Raw genomic sequence first — 6,346 nt, 5'->3', positions numbered from 1 at the left:
ACCAGAAAAGAGATGTGCAGTCCACTATCCCTGATGAATATAGATGTAAACTTCTCAACAAAATACTAGCAAACTGAACTCCATAGCACATTAAAAGGATCATATACCATGATCAAGTGGTATTTATCTCTGGGGTGCAAGGATGATTCAGTTTATGCAAATAAAAAAACTTAATACATCACATTAACAGAATGAAAGATAAAAATCGTATGATCATCTCAGTAGATGTAGAAAAACATTTGACAAAATTCAACATCTTTCATGATAAAACTCTCAACAAATTGGATATAGAAGGAGCCTAGCATAAGGAAGGCCTTACATGACAAAGCCGCAGCTAACATCATATCCCTTGGTAAATGACTGAAAGAATTCCCATTAAGGTCAGGAACAAGACAAACGTGTTCACTCACCACTCCTATCCAACATAGTAGTGGAAATCTTAGCCAGAACAATTAGACATGCAAAAGAAATAAAAGTTATCCAAATTGGCAAGGAAGAAGTATAATTTTCTCTGTTTGCAGATGACGTGATTTTATACATAGACAATCCTAAACACCTGACCAAAAAAAAAAAAAAAAACTATTACAATAAACAAGTTCAGTAAAATTGTGGGATACAAAAAATTGACATATAAAAATCAGTTTCAGTTTATACATTAGCAATGATATATCTGAAAAAGGAATAAAGAAAATAATCACAATTATGGTAGCAGCAAAAGCAATAAAATACTTAGAAATAAATTAAACCTAGGAGGTAAAAGTCTGTACACTGAAAATGACAAGACACTGATGTAGTCCAAGAAGACACATAAAAAATAGGTATCTGAAATTTATGCATTGGAAGAATTATTATTGTTAAAATGTGCATACTAACCAAAGCCATATATAAATACAGTGCAATTTCTACCAAAATTCCATTGACAATTTTCACAGAAATAGAAAAAAAACTAAAATTTGTGTGGAGCCATAAAAGACTGAATAGCCAAGGCAATCCCTAGGGGGAAGAACAAAGCTGGAGGCATTATACTTCCTGATTTTAAAATAATATGGTACTGGCATGAAAACATAAAGAGACTAATGGAACTGAATGGAATAAATTAATGTATATACAGTCAACTAGTATTTGACAAGAGGGCCGGGAATACTCAATGAGGAAAGAAGGAAAACTGGATATCCACATACAAAAGAGTAAAATTGGACCTTATCTTACACTGTCATTAAAATCAACTCAAATGGATTTAAATCTTAAATGTAGTACCTGAAACTATTAAACTGCTAGAAGAAAACAGGAGAAAAGCTCCTTGACATTGGTCTCAGCAGCAATTTGTTAGATACAACATCAAAAACTCAAGCAAGAAAAGGAACAATAAACAAGTGGAACTACTTCAAACTAAAAACTCTTTGCAAAGAAAAATAAAAGACAAACAGAATGAAAAAGCAGCCTATGAAAGGAGAGAATATATTTGCAAACCATGTATCCAATAAGGGGTTAATATGCAAAATGTACAAAGAAATCATACAATTCTGTAGTGAAAACACCCAGACAATCCAATTAGAAACTCAGTAGAGGACCTGAATAAATATTTTTTCCCCAAGGAAGACATAAAAATGACCAACTAGTACATGAAAAGATGCTCAACATCACTAATCATCAGGGAAATCCAAATCAAAACCACCATGAGACATCACCTCATACCTGTTACAATGTCTGTTATCAAAAAGGCAAGAGATAACAAGTGTTGGTGAGGCTGTAGAGAAGAGGGAACCTAACTGTTGGCTGGAATGTAAATTGGTGCAGAAGTATGGAGGTTCCCCCCAAAAGTAAAAGCAGAGTCACCAAATGATCCAGAAGTCCCACTTTGGGGTGCATATCTAAAGGAAATGGAATCACTATCTTGAAGAGATACCTATACCCACATGTTCTTTGCGGGATTATTCATGATAGCTGAGACGTGGAAACAATTTGTGTTCATTGATGGATGAATGGATAAAGACAATGCCTCTCTCTCTGTCTCTCTCTCTCTCTCTCACAAACACAGACAGAGAGAGAGAGAGAGAGAGAGAGAGAGAGGAATATTATTCAGTCATAAAAAGGAAATCCTGCCTTTTGTAACAAGCATGGAACTGGAAGGCATTATGCTAGGTGAAACAAATCAGACAGAGAAAGGTAGATACTGTATGTTCTCCTTTATGTGTGAAATCTAGAAACTTAAATTTAGAGAAAGAGAGATTAGAATGTTAGTTGACAGTGACTGAAGGCTGGGAGAGATGGGGAAATATTGGTCAGGAGTATGAACTTTCAGCTATCATATGAGTAAGATCCGGGGATCATGGTGACTATGATTAAGTATACTACACAATATACTTGAAAGTTGTCATGTTATCTCTCCAAATATGTGATGAGGGGATGACATGTTAACTAACTTTATTGTGGTCATCATTTTGTAATATATATGAGTATCAAATCAGCAATGTACATAAATGTACATTAATGTACTTAAAATGTACTTAAAATGACATAAATGTACTTAAATGTACATATATGTCAATAATATCTCAATAAAACTGGGGAAACTTTTTAATGAATAAAAACATTTGAACACATTTTAAAAGAACACATTTTCACTTAAATTTGACTTTTTATTCACTGAGAGGAATAGAACCGCAGAAAAATATGTTGACTAACCAAATATCTCTTCAGTTTTCTCTTTAAATTTAATACTTTTCTTGGAACATTGTATATTAGGCTAATTCACACTTTAAGAAATAGGTATGGTGCTAAGAATCCAAGTATGAAATTAAAGACAAAATTAATTCTAGAGAGAAAAACCTAAGAATGTATTTGTTGTCATTTTTAAGGCTTTGTGTTATAAATTATTTTGATTTGTATCATCAGAGACTTCTACAGATAACTGTTTGAAACATGAGACTCCAGATGGATGGATTTAATCTGTTACATTCTAAAGATAGAAATATTTCTGTTAAATCAGATTGTATTATGTCAAAGTTACAGGACTAAGTCATAACTTGTTCCAAAATACTTAGAAATCGTCACTAATGCTGTTAATATTCCTGTCCATAGACAATTAGAATTTGATTTCTTGAAACCGAGTTACATGAATTTTGTGATTATTGGCCATATTCTGCAGATTTGCGATTTATCTGTGATCTCTAATATTTATCCTTTTCTGGTCATGGGCTGACTTAGTGATTAAGGAAAAAAATCTCTTTCCTCAGTCTGACTTTGGCCCCGTTAGATTGTCATTCTCTCTGACAGGGCAAAGAAACCTCAGCTGCCAGTTTTTATGACAAGAACAGTATTCTCTCATATGTATTCTAGTACCTTACTTCAAAGCAAACTTTCATTTCAACAGTCTCAGTAGAATAACACATTTGTCTTTTATTTGTCTCAATACTGAGTCAAGGAAGCTTTCTATACCAGCAGTTTTCCCAAAGAAGAGGGGAAAAAAAATTCAACATTAAAAACAACCACCTACACAGTCCTCTAAACACGGCTTTCGGAGTTAAAGTATAAAAGATTTGCAATGAGAGAAAAATCACATAGAATGTCTATTTCGGTGTAGAGACAAGGAACTAAAGAGGGAACCCAAAATAGGAGGGATGGAAGTAGAACTGCCAGTCACTCAGGAGGGGACCTTTAGTAAAATCACTTAACCTGGTCTCATTGCCTTTCAAACGAATCCAGACCTGCCCCCACACCCAGCCCTTTAATCCCTTGTCCCATTTTTATTGCTTCTCCTGCTTCCTCCCGGGCCTCAGCTACTTCCCTCCCTCCTCTTGCTATGACTAAACATATTTCTTTTCTTAATACCTTTCCAGGGTAGATTTTTTTTTTTTTTGCCTCCCTCCTCATCTTGCTCTATATGCCTGGAATGATTCTAGTGAGTCAGAGACGTCCTTTTAGAATCACAGTTTCCATCGAGCCTTCCTGTAGCAAGCTGTAAGTTGCTGCTCACCCTTTTTATTTTAGTAATTATTAAAGCAAGCAGAAACTTTTCGTACTTTGATTTCAAAAGTTTCATCCCATTGTTGATCAGGACTTAGTGAACTTGTTAATAAACTGCGTCGGTCAGATTTCACTCAGCAAGGGACATGATGTTTCTTCAGGTAATTACATTTTGCAGTCTCTGCTGTGTGCTTCCTTTTTCCTAGCCTGGGTCATGTGAACAGAAATAGATTTGGGGAAATGACACATTTGTCCTAGACCTAAATGGGAGAGTTGTTTACATCTTGGATGAAGAAGTGAATAAACTTAATTAAAGGTTACAGATTATACTCCAACCAGATGAAAAGTGATGCTTCAACCCCATATCTTATCGTTGTTCCCTTATAATACGATTGGATTTATGAAAAGTTTGGAATTAGATCTAACTATAGCTAAGCTTCAGAATGCTTGTAGAAATGCATTATGCATTGTAGAAATGTAAAAGATTGTATTTATATAATTGTGCTGAAAATTAATTAATATTATTCTCATGCACTATTTTTATAAACACTGAATGGAATTAATTGAGAAGTAGGAAAATTCCAGGGAGGCACAAATTCTTATGTGAGAAACTGCTTCCTCTGGAGCTGTCTTGGACTAAAAACTGTTAGAGGTTGTTGAGAGGATGTGACTGCTGGTAGACCCTCGGGCTGGACCCAGGCAAATGGAGGCACCTCACTCTGTCCGCTGACCTCTGAATGTACATTCTGCCCATTGTTCTTACAGTGGGAGTCATTATCAAGGATGCAGCTTTGAGAGGGTGAGCAATGTGTTATTGAGACCATCTGGACTGAACCCAGTTAAGGCCTCTGTGTAAACTTTTAAGATTCTGGCAGGTGGAGTGGAGATCTACCTGTTTTGTGGCACCCAAGACAAGCCTCATGGGTAAATTCCCTTACTTAATAAACCTGCCACCTACCAATATAGAGAGGCTGCTGCTTTCTTTCATTTACCTTGTCTTCTGTATACAGAGACCAATACACAAACCAATGAAACTGATACAGACCAATGGAAACCAAAACCATTGTAGTGTCAATTTTCATTTTTTTGTGTTTCTTAATAAAATTTTTCAACAATAATCACCAAGGAGGAAGATGGGAAAGGTAACTAACAGCTTTTTTGTAAGACATTTAGCATTTTTAGGTATACTATTTTACAGAGTTAAGATGGTAGAATGGCAAAGACTAGAGATCTCTTCAAGAAAATTAGAGATATCAAGGGAACATTTCATGCAAAGATGGGCTCAATAAAGGACAGAAATGGTATGGACCTAACAGAAGCAGAATATATTAATAAAAGGTGGCAACAATACACAGAAGAACTATACAAAAAAGATCTTCACAACCCAGATAACCATGATGATGTGATCACTCACCTAGAGCCAGATATCCTGGAGTGCAAAATCAAGTAGGCCTTAGGAAGCATCACTACGAACAAAGCCATGGAGGTGATGAAATTCCAGTTGAGCTATTTCAAATCCTAAATGATAATGCTGTGACAGTGATGCACTCAATATACCAGCAAATTTGGAAAACTCAGCAGTGGCCACAGGACTGGAAAAGGTCTATTTTCATTCCAATCTGAAAGAAAGGCAGTGCTAAAGAATGTTCAAATTACTGCACAATTGCACTCACACGCTAGCAAAGTAATGCTCAAAATTCTCCAAGCCAGGCTTCAACAGAGCATGAACCATGAACTTCCAGATGTTCAAATTGGATTTAGAAAAGGCGGAGGAACCCAAGATCAAATTGCCAACATCTGCTGGATCATCACAAAAGCAAGAGAGTTCCAGAAAAACATCTACTTCTGCTTTATTGACTATGCCAAAACCTTTGACCGTGTGGATCACAACAAACTGTGGAAAATTATTCAAGAAAAGGGAATACCAGACCACTTGACCTGCCTTCTGAGAGATCTGTATGCAGGTCAAGAAGCAACAGTTAGAACTGGACGTGAAACAACAGACTGGTTCCAAATCGGGAAAGGAGTATGCCAAGGATGTATATTTTCACTCTGCTCATTTAACTTCTATGCAGTGTACATCATTTAATATGTTTGGCTGGATGAAGCACAAGCTGGACTCAAGATTGTCAGGAGAAATATCAGTAACGTCAGATACGCACATGATACCACCTTTATGCTAGAAAGCAAAGAAGAACTAAAGAACCTCTAGATGAAAGTGAAAGAGGAGAGTGAAAAAGCTAGCTTAAAACTCAACATTCAGAAAATGAAGACCATGGCATCTGGTCCCATCACTTCAAGGCAAATAGATGGAAAAACAATGGAAACAGTGACAGACTTTATTTTGGGGGGCTCCAAAATCACTGCAGATGGTGACTGC

The sequence above is a fragment of the Muntiacus reevesi genome, chromosome X (assembly GCF_963930625.1).
Source record: "Muntiacus reevesi chromosome X, mMunRee1.1, whole genome shotgun sequence".
Classification (NCBI taxonomy): domain Eukaryota; kingdom Metazoa; phylum Chordata; class Mammalia; order Artiodactyla; family Cervidae; genus Muntiacus; species Muntiacus reevesi.
Note: the sequence above shows the minus strand (reverse complement) of the source record.